This window comes from Camelus dromedarius, chromosome 3, assembly GCF_036321535.1.
Source record: "Camelus dromedarius isolate mCamDro1 chromosome 3, mCamDro1.pat, whole genome shotgun sequence".
In the NCBI taxonomy this organism is placed as follows: Eukaryota; Metazoa; Chordata; class Mammalia; order Artiodactyla; family Camelidae; genus Camelus; species Camelus dromedarius.
In genome coordinates this window covers 84,881,194-84,897,392 of record NC_087438.1, presented here as the reverse complement: position 1 = coordinate 84,897,392, position 16,199 = coordinate 84,881,194, and the positions used below count along the sequence as shown (strand labels likewise).

The following is a 16,199-nucleotide window of genomic DNA, read 5'->3' as shown; positions in this document are numbered from 1 at the left end:
TACATTAGTGACCTGCAGGACAGTTTGAAATTATTAATGTCCAGGCCTCCAACCTGATCAATTAGACCTGAGTCTCTGGGCAGAAAACAGTATAAACAGATACATCCACCATCATGAAGATTCGACAGATGTTTACATTTTTCCATATTGACTTTGATTTCACTTTTTCGTTTAAGAAACGAGATGTTATTGATTTAGTTCAACCTGTATTTAACCTTCACTAGAACACCATCCCCTTCTTTCCCTGGTCTGAGATCTGCCCATAAATACACAACTGGAGATGTTGCTGGACTGGCCAGAGCCTGACTCTCTGACCCCAGGCACATGGATAGCTGCACTGTACTACCCTGCCTGCAGGGACTTGGGTTTTTATTATTAATTAAAAAAGTTATAAATGGAAAGGGATTTTGAGTAAGCCCCACTGTATTTCGACTGCATGTTTATTAGGTCTTGCAGCCAATTTCTCCCTGCCATCAGAGAGAACACACTGCCATTTTTATTATGTATATCAGGAAAAACAAGGTTGAAGGTAATTTAACACTGATTCTATAGAAGCACACCTAAAGTTTCACTCAGACACATTCACTGTGAATCATCCTCTAAGTCACTGTGCATGAAAGTAACATCAACTTTCTTCTGAACAGAAAAACCACACGTAAGTATTTCACCCAAAAGATCACAATACACATACACAGCTTTCCAGAACATTTATACAGTCTTGATTTGTAATTACAAAACTGAAGAAAGGATTCTATGATACTGCTGATCTTAACACCAAAGCCTTGTAATGAATGAGTGAGCATCTTGCTTTACCCCCCATCCCCACCAAAAGCAACAGAAGACAAAAAGTCAAATACTTTCATTTTTTTAAAGGGCTCAGCAGAAGACGGAAGCCATAGAAAAAGTCTCAAATATTTAAACAATTCATTTCTTCCACTAACATTATAGGAAGGATGATTAGTGAACAGTTTTTTTTCTGTTACAAAAAAATTTAGAAATCTGAAAAGTAGCCTAATAAATATGGAGAATACCTAAAAACATTTAAGAAAAATTTTCAGATGCAAACGTGTATGTGCTTTTGCGCACAGATTTATTCACTACGTCTTCTTAGAAGATTTTTAAAAATACTCTTATGTTGTCACTATTAAACATTTGGAGTGAAGAAATCCTACCCCTCCTGACAAATAGCAATAAAGGTCTATATCAGGAGAGTGACATACACAAGTGCAAAACAATCCACTTTTTTTCCATTTAACATGTTAGGTTATATATTATATTCTGCATCTTGTGACTGCACCCAAAACAAATATTTGTACATGTCTGTAAAAGCTCATAAATAGTAAGATAGCAGGATAGGGGAAAGAAAGAATGCAGTCATATTTTCTTAAAATAGCCTAAGAAGGTAATTTTTAAAAACAAAAATAGGAAGGGGTAAAAATAGTCTTGCTTACTTAAAAAAAAAAGTCTTGCTTACTGTTAGGTGCTCTCTTTTTGAAAAAAACTGCAATGATACTTAATTTTAGAAATTCATTTAATGACATCTTTGATTTCCATTTAATGTACACAGTGACACCTACTGGCATACTGATGAGGCAGTGAAGACAAGATCTGAAATTCACACATAAGCAGAGAACTCTGCACTACGTATGCTCATGCCTCTCATGTTAAAAGATACTTCTGTTAAGTACGATATTCTAAAACACTGAGTTGATCTAATGTTAGAAATAAGCTAGAGGAAAGCCCACATTTCTGGCTTTCAATTTTAAGTTACTGAGTGCCGTGAGAATGACACACATAGGGTTTTGGAGACTTAAGCATTCAGTTCACATTTTCCAAAAGCCATAATAAGCCTTTATTTGTGGTGGTTAAACCTCAGACCTCACTAAAGTCAGTATGTTTGGTTGAGGGCAGTCACATAACGTGATAATTTTTAAAAATCATATAAACCAAGAAAATAGTAGTTGGGAGGACTCCATTGCTTTATAAACAAGCTGTGGGCTATTATAAATAAGCCGTGTCCTATTATAAATAAGCTGTAGTCTATCATAGAAACAAGGCAAGACTTATGAGACCTTTTTTTTGTCTGACTGTATATGTGCTATTGTTGAATTTGGTCATAGAGCGATAAACTTGAGATGAAGCAGGCGGGGAAAATATGGGCAAGTGAATAGAGCATCCATCAGAAATCTGGTCAACTACAGGTGGTCCAACTTTAAAACAGAAACAGAAAGGTTAGGACAGGACAGGAGGTTTCTGAGATGATAGGAATGGTGGTTGGCTATGTGGAGGCACCAAAGTGTGAGAGCAGACCCAGTGCCTTAGACAGCAGCAACTAAATCAGCCTCCATCAAGCGGAACCAGAGAGAATGCCACCAATGTGTGCCTGGTAAGTTCTGACTACGAAGTCGACTTGTTGAAAGAATGTAATTACCTAAAGAATAGGATATGGGTGGGAATGTAGTTTAGTGCAGCCATTATGGAAAACAGTATGGAGATTCCTTAAAAATCTAAAACTAGACTTACCATATGATCTAGCAATCCCACTCCTGGGCATATATCCAGAGGCAATCTTAATTCAAAAAGATACATGCACCCCAATGTTCATACATACAATAGCCAAGACGTGGAAACAACCTAAATGTCCACTGACAGACGACTGGATAAAGAAGTTGTGGTATATTTATACAATTGAATACTACTCAGTCATAAAAAAAAGAATAATATAATGTCATTTGCAGCAACATGGATGGACCTGGAGATTGTCATTCTAAGTGAAGTAAGCCAGAAGGAGAAAGAAAAATACCATATAACATCACTCATATGTGGAATCTAAAAAAAGAAAAAAAGAGGACACTAATGAACTCCTCTACAAAACAGAAATAGACTCGTAGATACAGTAAACAATCTTATGGTTACCAGGGGGAAAGAAGGTGGGAAGGGATAAATTTGGGAGGTTGAGATTTGCAAATGTTAGCTGCTATATATAAAAACAGATTTTAAAAAACAAATTTCTTCTGTATAGCACAGGAAATTATACTCAATATCTTGTATTACCCTTTAATAAAAAAATGAAAATGGATATATATATTACACGTATGACTGGGACACTGTGCTCTACACCAGAAACTGACACATTATAACTGACTATACGTCAATCAAAAAAATAAAAAAAGAATAGGATACACACCTCATGCCAAATTGGATTGCTGAGGACGGCTGCACTGTGCTATGAAAGTTTCCAAGGCTGAGTCAACAGAAAAGAGCACTGGGATGGATTAGCCATGTCTGCCATGGGCATGAAGGGGAAAAAATTACAACACATGTGCCAAAGGTCTGCTACCTCATTATCCTAAGACTTAAAACAAACAAGGAAACAACTCTGCTTCATAACTTCACCCATCTCTATCCTGCTACATTTTTTGCTTGTATATTTGGTCTCTGCTTTTGTTTACAAGTGAAATTTATTTTGAAAACAACCCTATCTTGGCTGAAGTAAGGTGAAGGGGAGATTATCTTTAGCTAGCTAGAAAGACATGGTGCAGGTGGCAGGGATGATGGGTGAAGTGGGGCATTGACTTGGTAAGGGTGTGACTGGTGGCACGCATGGAACACATCATGCAGTGGTCCCCCCTGACAGGGGTGACAGTTGATCCCCCAGCTGAGGCCTTTAACACAGAGAACACAGCCCAAGTGCAGCTCTGTGTCAAGTCACCAGGACTCCAAGGTACCTACACCCGGCCCTAGATGTGGGATACAACATGGTGTTAATTATCTCAGGGGGGTTGACAGCTAAATCCAAACAGCAAAGAACTCTCTTCTCCACCAGTAAATTACCTGACCTTTAGACCTGGCTATTATGTACTGCATTAGTTAGAAATGATATCATGATAAAATTAAGATGTTTTACCTAAAATTAATGTAAATGGAATAAGTTAATCATAAACAAGTTAATGGCTAAACCCATCCCCTAGGTTTGTTTCTTCCTCTAAACTCTTCTGGCTTATAACTTTCCTATTACAGATAACTATTTTTTAAAAAAGTAATTTGTATACATAGTAACATATCAAATGTGCAGACTAGGCATTAAAAGGCAAAGCATAGCTCCCAGCATCAGCCCTGCAACACCTTTTAAATGTTTCTACTTTTAGGTCTTCTGGCTGTTATCTTCAGAACCAGATCGATAGACATATTCTACTTCTTGATTTGTCAACCTTAAAAAATATCTAATGACCCCCAAATGAAAAGTGAGGATCTAGCTCATTATATTACTTGCCACTTTGCTCAGCCCTCTCCAATATCTGAGAATTATGTCATTTTTAGTTCTTCTAATGGTTACTTTTTAAACTTTAAATCACTCTCTGTAAGATGTTCCTTAGTGCTTTTAAACTTCTCCCTGGACTTTTTCTTTTCTTCCTCCTTCTACCATTCATAGCTACTCTTTTACCTTTACACTGTCAAAAATTCCTAACAGTTGTATTTTGATACCACCACCAAGTTTTCTCTTGTATATAAATTGGCTCTAAAAGCTGAAAACCCAATAGACAGGATTTACATTATTCTGAAATGGTAGATAAGGGAAGCAAAATAGCATGCTAGAGTTATTCACAGTCACAGGATCTATCAAAAATAAAGTACCATAAAGGCAAGATACCAATATGAAAAAAATAATAAGAAAGCAATTTAAAGGAAAAGTATTAACAAATGCTGAAATAAAAGATAACCTTTTTTTTTTTTTTTTTTTTTTTTGCACAGTGGTTAAAACCTGTATAAACTTTTCATAGGTTTTTTTGGCCTAATTAAAATAAAACGTAAACTGTCTTTTAAACGATTTAACAAGATTTACAAAACTGTCCTTCAGCTCTAGGGAGTATTTTGACACTTTCTTTAAAAATGAATCTCTATGTCTTGGGGGCTGACCACAGCAGAATGAATGTCAAAGTGGGAATAGGTAACAGGCGGTTACAAAGGCAGGACAAATCTACACAATGAGGATGAACTCAGAAAGAGGAAGGCCAAATATTGCTCAAAGTCAGCCAGAAATCTGTAACCCTGGAGTCCACGTGCTCAGTTTCTAAGTTCCCTGAGCCAAGGTATATATAGACCAGGTATAACCACAAACCAAGATAGTAATCATGTACAGATAACACACTGTACGTAATTTGCAATGAACATAGCAATGCCAACATATTCAGAACACACTTCTACATCTACACTAAGTAGTCTGTAATACCATGCAATAACTGCATGTGCTATGCATTAAACATGTGACTCTACACACAGTATTTCAAAATTCTACAAACAGTATTTCAAAATCAAATAAATCTCTGAAAACCAAAGCAACTAGTTCCCCAAACTATGAATGGGTTGTGTAACCATACTTGTTTTTACTGCTCAGGAATTAAAGTTAGATATAAAGTTTTTTTAAAAAGATAAAATAAATAAGATAGACTTCCCATTTTGGCTGAATAATACCAGTAAGAGAAAAAATTTTCCTAAGAAAAAATTTTCCTAACTGTATTTTATCTTTAGAAAGTGCTGCTAAACTAAAACAATTTCATGAAACCTAGCACTTGTAGCTCAATAAAGTATTTAACATTGATTTACTGAAGAGTATTCTCCTTAACTTAATAGGTTTCCTTTCATTTTTACTTAGAAGCTAGACAACTACGTAAGGTATGCTTCCATATATTGGTCTCAACCTGCTTCTAGGAGAATGTGAAGTCAGGTAACTCAAAATTATTGAGAATATCTAGATTATATGGAACTACTAGATACTGGGCCATTTCTCTTCCTGGCCTACTTCTAAAACCTCCCTCCACTGGCCTGTAGCACTTCAAAGGCAGACAATAAACCTTATTTTTCACTATATCACAAAGCAGTACTAAGACAATGCCTTGTCCATAGCAGTTGCTCAGAAGTATTATTTGTAGAAGCAAAATAATGAAAACCCAAATGCCCATCCATAGGAGACTAGCCAAATAATGAAGTACCATGTAGCCATTACAAATGAGGATTCTTATGAACTCACAGGGAGTGTTTTCTAGCATATACTGACTGAAAAAAATAACTGAAGAAAAAAGATTATATATAGTATGACACTAATTGTTATGAAAGGAAAAATAAGGAATGAAGATATAATAAGAGGTGGAGATTTATTAGGCTAAGTAAGGGTGTGTGTGTACAAAAAAGAAAAATAAGAAGTATAAACCAGAATCTAGTAACACTAGTTACCTATGGATATGGGCATAAATGCAAGAGGAGCAAGACTTTTCCAAAAATACCTTTTCTGTATAGTTTTGAGCCAAATAAATTATCCTACACATTCATAAATTTAAATTAAATAAAAAGATAGAAAAACAAACCAACAAATAGAATAACAAAGAGAGAAAAGAACCTAATTGTATATTAAATTTTTTACGTAACAATATAGAGTAAATAATTCAAATGACTTTTGAATACAGTACTCTAACTGCACAAACATAATGAGACGTATTCCAAGACAAAAAGGACTGCATAAAGGTCTTACATTTTATTTAGTAGGCCACTGTTAGAATAATTTTAGTCTTGAAATGCTGGAATTTTTATGTATAAAAAAAGAGATATGTGAAATGTAGTCATAATTTAAAATGTGTATATACTCATGAGTATGTTATACATAGTATATAATCAACTATAAGACACACATGTATATATAAATAACTATATAATACATATGTAATATAACTGTATTTCTTAGTTCTAGCAACTGAAAGGGTCAGGTAGCAATGATAAACCATTGCATACTCAGCATACATATCTTTGTTTCTAGTTACCACACCCCAAAAAGGAAGCAGGGGTCCCTGGGAAAGTCTAGAATTACAAAAGTACACAGTGAACCTGCATGTCCTGTTGGACAGAAAGCAAGAAACGGTGATCAAAGACAAATGGGGTCATGTCAAAAGGACACAAAGTCAACTTGAATGAGATCCCAAGGGACAAATCTGGGACAATTTGGGCATTAAAAAAGAATAATGACAACAGTAGAAAAAACTTGTAATTAAAAAAAAAATCCCCAAGTCTCTAGAGATACGAGGGGAGAAGAAGGAAGGAGAAAAGTTCCTTGTCACAGAAGAATCCCAGTTAATAAATGTGGAAGAAATAATGGAATTAGAAAATCATTTTGCAACTATCAATGTAATAGCTTATTCAGGCAAAGATCATTACTCTAGTTAACCACTGGGTCAAAGGAGTGAGATGTTATAATTTAGGGGTGAAAGTAAGGGTGCAACTTACTTCCAAAGGGTTCATCCAAGAAAACTAAATAAAGTGTGTGTGTGTGTGTGTGTGTGTGTGTGTGTGTGTATGAAAGAGAGAAAGAAAACAAAGCAAAAGTGGCAAAATGTGAACTGCTGAATCTGAGTGAATATAAGTATTCTTTTCTACTGAGCTATCAATATTTTTTCAACATTAATCATTGGGGGAAAAATAGAAAGAAATAAGTCTGCTAGGATGACTACCCATTGCTGGTAGGTGCTAACTCTGTTACAGATGTATGACTTTGATTTCACAACACTCAAAATCTTACACTTACTATTCCTATTTCACTGACAGAAGCACCGTTTTGGTCACGAGACAGTCTCCAACGTACACACATAGTTTGTTCTGTGTTCACTCCCAGGTCAATATCTACCATTCACAACACATTTCTTCATAGAAACATTAATTTTTGTGGCCAGCCCCAAAAAATCTATTCAAAGAATAATATAGCTGAATATAATAACAAGAGTTTAAAAAAAAGTCAGTCTATACATAAATAAATCAGACCAAAGTCAATTTAATTTTTAATAAAACTTGAAGATCTAGTAATATTTCTCCAGAATAATGAGAGGCCTTTTTTGGGAGGATGCATTATTGCTGGAATACCAATAAGTGTGGGAGGAGATAAATGAAAATCTGAAGTAATCCGAAACTTATGCTTTAAAAAAATAAATTGGATTTTATTTTTTAAAATACAGATACATTGTCACTGAAAAATGCAAACGAAACAAAGTTAAAATTCCCACATTCTTCCTCCTCTAAGTATCTTCCATAGACGTAACTAAGATTAACAACTTGGTGTATATGGGTAAAACTGATTTGGTGTTTTCCTCCATAGTCTCATACTGTACACAGCATTTGGTAACTTGTCTTTTTTTTTTTTTTAATTTAACACTTCGCTTTAGAGAGTTCTGAAAGTTATCTAACTCAACATTATTTTAAAGAATAGAATATGACAATATTAGAATAAATAAAATAAGCATTTTAAATTCAACACTCTTAAACAATTTCAACCAGGAAACAAAATATCCTCAGGTAAAAAGCAAAACAGCATTCAGAAAAGCTTCATATGGTCAAATATGAAAGATATGATAGTAAATCCTCAACTTGAAAAAAAAATCTGTAGTATAATAATTATGTTACAACTCCACATTTGTCTGGAAGGGCATATACCAAACTATGACCCTGAGAGGTGAGAAAAAGGGAAGAAAAGAGGATTTAGTTTTTATTTCACACTCTTCTGAATTATTTAAATTTTGTCTTATAATTCTTGCAGGAAGTTACTGAAGAGATAAAAGTTTTAACTAATAATGTTTTTACATAGGTACAAGAGAATTATGATTAAATTCACTGTGTATCTAAGGCTTATTTCCTTAAAAATAATCATTTATAGTCAAACAAAGGATAACGTTGGGGACTTAACAGTTAGGGGACAGGGCTGGCTTTAAAAAAACCCTTCTAAAGGGAAACCTTACAAGAGAAGGAAAGATGGAGTTAGAAAATCTCCATTCTGGCAACATCACAGTAAAAACAACAACACAGTAAAAACAACATTACAGGCAAGAATCATCAATGGATGCTGAATCAGGGAGGAACCATTTGATGAGGAAGAGAACATTTATATAACCTTAAAATGTGTTTCCAAATGTCATTTACTAATTACAAAAGGAAAAACAGTAAATATACAACAGTGAAAACCAACAAAACCAAACCAAGGGGTCAAAATTAGCATCACCAATTAGGGGCAAGCAAATACCATGTGCCTCTGGATGTGATACCTTAACAAAGACACAGTAACACTAATGGAGATGTCCAGCCCCAAATCTAGGACCTGAGTCTACCCATCAGGAGCCAGCAGACAAAGCTAAATTGAAGGGTGTCTATCCTGACCTGTCTTTTACAAAAATGACAATGCCATGGAAGACAAAGACTGAGAGACAGTTCCAGATTAAAAGGGGCTAAAAAGACATGACAACTAAACATAATGCTTACCCGGATTCTGTACCAGGAGGGGAGAAAAAATGCTCTAAAGAAAAAATGCTCTAATGGGACAACGGACAAACTTGGGATATAGACTACCAAATAATACCGGGTCAATGTTAAATTTCCTGATGTGACAATTTCACTGTGGTTACGTTCAGAGAATATTCTTACCTTAGGGCACATACATTGAAATAATGAGGGGTAAAGAGGTATAATGTACACAACCTGCATGCAAATGGTTCAGAAAAAAAATACATATATAAAGAGAGACGACAGGGAAGACAACAATAAAGCAAAAGTGGCAAAATGTTAAAAATTGATGAATCTGGTTACAAATAATAGAGAATTCTTTGCATCGTTCTTCCAATTTTTTGTACATTTGAAATTATTTCAAAATAAAGTTTAAAATATACTCCCTCTAGTCGCATTAAATCTACAGCCTGCCCTCTCTCTGTTTAATAAGCTAATCTGATATTGAATAACAGGTGTCAAGGAGTCGGGGAGCTGTGTGGTTACCAAGAGTGAAGAGCATCTCTGATGAGGGGTCTGTGTTCAATCTCACACTGTTCTGTCAGAACCTTTCTCTTAATCCTCACCTGACATATTTGACAGTCCCTATTGCCTATTCTGTATTATTAAAGTTTAAAGTGAGTCAATTGTAGTTGGGGCTATAATGATTGAGTACAGGCTTTATTGAGAGAAATGCCATATGTTTTGTCAGATAAAGAAACAATTAAGTGTTCGATATCATTAATTATCAGAGAAATGAAAATCAAAACTACAATGAGGTATCACCTCACTCCAGTCAGAATGGCCATCATTAAAAAGTCCACAAATGATAAATGCTGGAGAGGTTGTAGAAAAAAAGGAAACCCTCCTACACTGTTGGTGGGAATGTAGTTTGGTGTAGCCATTATGTAAAACAGTATGGAGATTACTCAAAAGACTAAAAATAAACTTATCATATAATCTAGCAATCCCACTCCTGGGCATATATCCAAAGAAAACTCTAACTCATGAGGGTACATTCACCCCAATGCTCATAGCAGCATTATTTACAATAGCCAAGACACAGAAACAACCTAAATGTCCACTGACAGATGACTGGATAAAGAAGCTGTGGTATATTTACAGAATGGAATACTACTCTGCCATAAAAAAGAATACAATAATGCCATTTGTATCCACATGGATGGACTTGGAGATCATGATACTAAGTGAAATAAGCCAGAAAGATAAAGAGAAATACCATATGATATCACTTATATGTGGAATCTGAAAGAATGACACAAAACAGAGACAAACTCACAGACAAAGAAAACAAATTTATGGTTACTAGGGGGAAAAGGGGTAGGGGAGGGATAAATTGGGAGTTTGAGGTTTGCAGATACTATTATATATAAAATAAACAGTAAGTTTCTTCTATACAGCATAGGGAACTATATTCCCTATATTACAGTAACCTATAATGAAAAAGAATATGAAAAGGAATATATGTATGTATCTATATGACTGAAACATTATGCTGTACACCAGAAATTAACACAACACTGTAAAGTGACTATACTTCAATAAAACCAAACCAAACCAAAACAGAAACAATTGAGGGTAATTCAGTGTAACAATAATAAGTAGAGAGAAGATCCATAATTCATATCAGATCAACTTATTCCTACAGGGACCCAAGGAAAAGTTAGAAAATGTGTTTCACATCTGAGACTTCCAAATTCTAATTTCATAAGTTAACATCGACAGTTATATACTCAACTGAATAAATCAAACAGTGTTATTAACACTCTGACACTAAATCTGCCTCCTCTACACAACCAATGAGATCACCACTAAAAATATTTATCAATCTATCCAAGCAAAGTTCTAATGTAAGAATCAATGATGTGACAATCTGGGGTAATACATTTCTGACAGTTCTGAAAGCTTACTGGATTTCATTAACTCTTTAACATAATACACAAACATTAACAGAACTTCGGAGAGTTATAGCAGAAGACAACCATCACTGAAGCAATCAATTAATCAAGTTAGTTTAAAATTTGAAAAGAAAAAATATAACATTCAGGAAGATACGCCATTTGTTCATTTTAAGACACACTGAGAGATTTAACTAGATACTAACCATATATGAACAAATACAGAATGATGCTATCACATGAATAAGACTGCTTAACAAGATAGGAAATCAAATATACAGAAATACAACTTAGAGAACTGTTTCACCTTTGGCAGGAAGGTCATCTGGAATTGTGACTTGGAGTAAGTGATTCTCAACCTTTCTTGGGGTCCCAGATGTGAAAATCTGCAGACCTCCCTGGAAACACACATATACATAACATGCAAGATTTTGCCTGCAGTTTCAAGATGAGGAAATTGTGTTGAGGGACAGTTACCTCCTACATTCTGAAACACAGATGAACTAGTAACAGACACTGTACAAAACTTGGTAGCCCACTGATTCCTCCTCGAGTCTCTACACCCCCTTGCTCCGTATTCCACCTCCCCTTCTCTGCAACCCTGTCCTCTGTGCTGCTCCATCCATTCCTACACCTCCATCCCTCTGCCTCTGTGTCCGGCCTTCCCAACTACCCCTGACTCCCACTTCTCCCTTATGTCCTCCCACCCTCACTACCCTAACTGGTTCAGACAGGGAAGTAAATTATACTTTTCAGTGTCTTAACTACAGTTTTATATTATTATTCATAATTTTAAAAGCCAGTGAGCTGAAAGTTCTACATTTACAGACAGAGATTGAGAGATTGTAAAGGGGGAAAAAGAGAGATGAAGGAAAGGGAAAACAGTGTTTCTTAAAAAAAAAAAAGTTGCTTTTTTATCCTGCTGTTAATTTTTGCCTTTGCATTTTTACCCCATGGGTCCATACTGACAGCCTGTGATAATCAACAGGTTTCGGGGACACTGAGAGCTATGAACACCCACAGGGGCACCAGAACACAAAGCCAGGGCCAGGCGGCCAGGTGCCCAGGGGCAGGCTCTAGAACAGGACCCAGCAGATGCTGAGAGGGTACCGAGCCGCATCTCCAGGAGTCAGTGGTGTGTATCATACACCTCTCCAGGGAGCCAGCATTGTCCAGGGCTCTGTCATACACTTTAAATCCCGACAGAAGGACACTGTGGGGCAAAGGCTAACAGACGGGTGATTATGTAAGGAGGGAGACCAAACTCAGCCACACTCAGCTACAGTTTATCAATAAAATTCATAATCCTTGCATTGTGGAAATTACCTGCAGGTGAATTACTTCACAATTAGACAAATCTTCATCCTCTTAAGGCAAAGTACATGGAGGCATCACTATTCCTCTTTCATTTATCGTATATTTTCTCCATGTTAGACATCGTATAAATAGACAGGTACAGGTGGAGATATTTTTATCTTCATGTATACATAATTTAATTTCACCCTCAAACTAACCAGATGATGCAGTTCTATAGTCCCCACTCCACAGATGAGAAACCTGGAGCTTAGCAAAAAATGCTCAAAGTCAAACAACTAAGTCAGAAAGACGGCATCTGAACACAGCTCTCCCTGACTGGGAAGTCTGTGCTCTAAGTCAGAGGTTCTCAGCTTCCAAGCCATCCTATGTGTGTGCATCCCTGGGGATCTCACGAGAATATGAAGATTCCCGTAGGTCTGGGGTGGGGCTTGAGAGTCTGCATTTCTAACAAACTCCCATCACTGCTGCTGATCTAAAGACCACATGCTGAGCAGCACAGGGCTAAATAAACTATATTTACTAGACTGATTTCATACTTATAGCTGTGACTTCTACAAGTTGAGATTGCTGCCAGCAATATACCCCTAAAGAGTTAATTACTTTAAGAATAATAACAAGTAATACATTTTACAGCTATTAAGCCATGCAGGGACTTTTTTCTTTTTTAATTCAGAAAACAAGTTTGTAACCAATTTTTTTTTTTACGAAATGAAATGCGAGTCCAATTTTTCCACGTGCACTCCTGTTGTTTTCAGCCAGCAGAGTCTCTTCAGTGTCCTCTGCCCAAACCAGATGCATCCTGTGTTTCTACAAGGAAGCCATCAGAATCTATTAAAATTACTGTACACTGATAGCAGCAGGGACATGACAAATCGCAGGCCAAGAGTCAGATACCACAGAATGTATTTCAGGGCTTTGGGGGCAGGCCCATTTGCAACCAAATGATATTGTGTGAGGCTGGCATGCTCAGTGCATGACAAACTGATGCAATTTCAGTGCTGTCGGCAGGCCAGGGGAGATTTCTCTGATGCTGGTTGTGGTTAGTTTACAGAATTGTGCACAGTTCCCAGATTTGAATCACTTGGGGCTTGAAAGGGCTTCACTTGACAAGCTACAAATAATTACACTCTATTCTTTCCATTGTGCTCTATTATTCTGCCCCCCTTATCTCCAGGATTTGAGCTTTTGTGAACAAGCAAGGTCAGCTTCAATTTTGACCACAACACAACAAAACGTTGTTCTTTTCTGATATGATAAATAAAAGGAGGCCCTGCAGACTAAACATTTTTATCAGGCTCATTTTCCACTTTTACAGGCAAAAGTCAACTTTGGGCTCACTTAGAAAGGTTGAGTGGGACAAAGCAGGCAGGCAGGTTCCAGCATTCTCACTTAAGGATATGCTCCTGCTTCCTGGTTATTGTAAAAACTCATTTGAAAAATGGGATATTGACTGACAGAGAAAAGGCACATAGACAGTAGTTTTTTACAAGCTTTCTACTTCCCTTGTTCCCTGACCTCTAGTCTCCAGGGCTGTCCTAACAGCTCTTCATTCAGATATTCATAAAGAAAAGTTTTTCCAGCTTGGGAGGCAATTACAATCAAGTTGCCTAATGTCAGTGGCACCCCTCTCAGAAACACCAGAGATTCCAAATTCAAGTTTGCTATTCCATCTGTGAAAGATTTTAAAGAGCATATTGGCCACCCTCAGGCAGCTCCTAAGAGTAATATACTGACTGTGGCTCTGTATTTTAATTTAGTAAATGTGAAACTTTATGTTTTCATATTTTTCCAAAGAAAAACACAAGATTGAGGGGGCAGGTTTTTGGTTTAAACTCCAACCTTAAGGAACATCTCATAAGTTCTAGTCCCTAGAAAAGTTAAAAAAAAAATTTATAACAATGATTAATGTGGACTCAAATAAAGTAATTTAAACATCCCCTTTTAAAATTTATTTGTCAAGCCTCAAGTATAGGTCAGTCCTCAATGCTTAATTTCAACAATAATCTTATGACATAAGTATAAGTATAGAATTTCATATAGAAAAATTTGTTATTACTGTCCCCATTTTAGAGATCAGGAAACTGAGGTATGGAAAAGTAATGTGCTCAGTGACTCACAGCTACTAAGTGGCAGAGCCAGGAACTGAACCCAAAGAGTGACTTGAGCCCCCTTCCATACTGCTTCCTAGTTCCACCACCCCATTTACTTAAGGCCCGGTCAACCACAAGCACAACATAGCTCATCTGAGCTGAAACCAGGAGCCAGGAGAGTATTCAGGTTGCCAGTAGAGACAAACAATAGTGAGATTAAATTCTCAGCAGTAGCTAAAGGAAATAAAATAAAATTTCATCTCCCCAAAGTGGGTATCTTTATTCCTGCCTCAGGACATGTTTTGCTGTAAACTGGACCCCTCCTATTCTCTAAATCTGCCTTGTCTAATATGGTAGCACTCACCACAAACTGCTGTTGGGTACTTAAAATGTGGCTAGTCTGAATGGGGGTGTCCTGTACACGTGAAACACATCAGATTTAAAGAAATGCTACCAAAAACACAATATATCTCATTAATAATTTTTATATTGATGACATGTTAAATAATATTTTGAACTTATTGGGCTAAATAAAATCTATTACTACAATTCATTGTACCTGTTGTCTTTTTACTTTTTAAAATATGGTTACTAGAAGAGAAAGACAAATACTGTATGATATTACTCACATGTGGAATCTAAAAAATAAAATGAACTAGTGAATATAACAAAAAAAGAAACAGACTCACAGATATAGAGAATAAACTAGTGGTTACCAGTGGGGACAGGGAAGTGAGGAGGGGCAAGATAGAGGTAGGGGATTAAGAGGTAAACACTATTATGTATAAAATAAATAAGCTACAAGGATATATTGTATAGCACATGGAATATAGCCAATATTTTATAATAAGTATAAATGGAGTATAATCTCTAAAAATTGTGAATCACTATGTTGTACACCTGACACATATAATATTGCACATCAATTATACTTCAATTTTTTAAAAAAGGATAAATAAGTACTAGGGATGTAATGCACAACCGGATAAATATACTTAACACTATTATGTTATATATGATGGTTGTTAAGACAGTAAATACTGAGTTCTCATCACAAGGAAAATTTTTTTCCATTTCTTCACTTGTGTATCTATGTGAGATGAGATGATGGATGTTCACTAAACTTACTGTGATAATCATTTCATGATGTAAGTCAAATCATTATGCTACAGACCTTAAATTTATCCAGTGCTACATGTCAATATATCTCAATAAAACTGGAAGAAGATAATGCATAAATTAATAAAATAAAGCTGCTAGAAAATTTTAAATTCCTATGTGACTTGCATTATACTTCTATTGGACAATGTGTTTAAACTCATCCCTTAACCCCAAACTTTGTATAGCTGAATCATCAGCACAAATCTGTCCCCTGACAGGAAGAGCAACTCTGAGAACAGCAGTCTGCCTCCCAGGAAGCCTCCTTCCCACTTACATGTCCTCTCCTCTCAGAACCTACAGCCTCTCACACCACTGCCTCCCCCGCCTTGACCCTGAAATACTGTTAGCATTCTGATTTAGAAAGAGCCTTTACATATGTAGAATATATAAACAAGATTATACTGTAGAGCACAGGGAAATATAT

General features: G+C 36.0%; 1 protein-coding gene across 5 annotated transcripts in view; it reads right to left on the bottom strand.

The window, feature by feature from the left end:
* Window positions 1–16,199, bottom strand: part of SNX24 (sorting nexin 24) — a 134,397-nt gene that overhangs the window by 92,051 nt on the left and 26,147 nt on the right. The window lies entirely within an intron of this gene.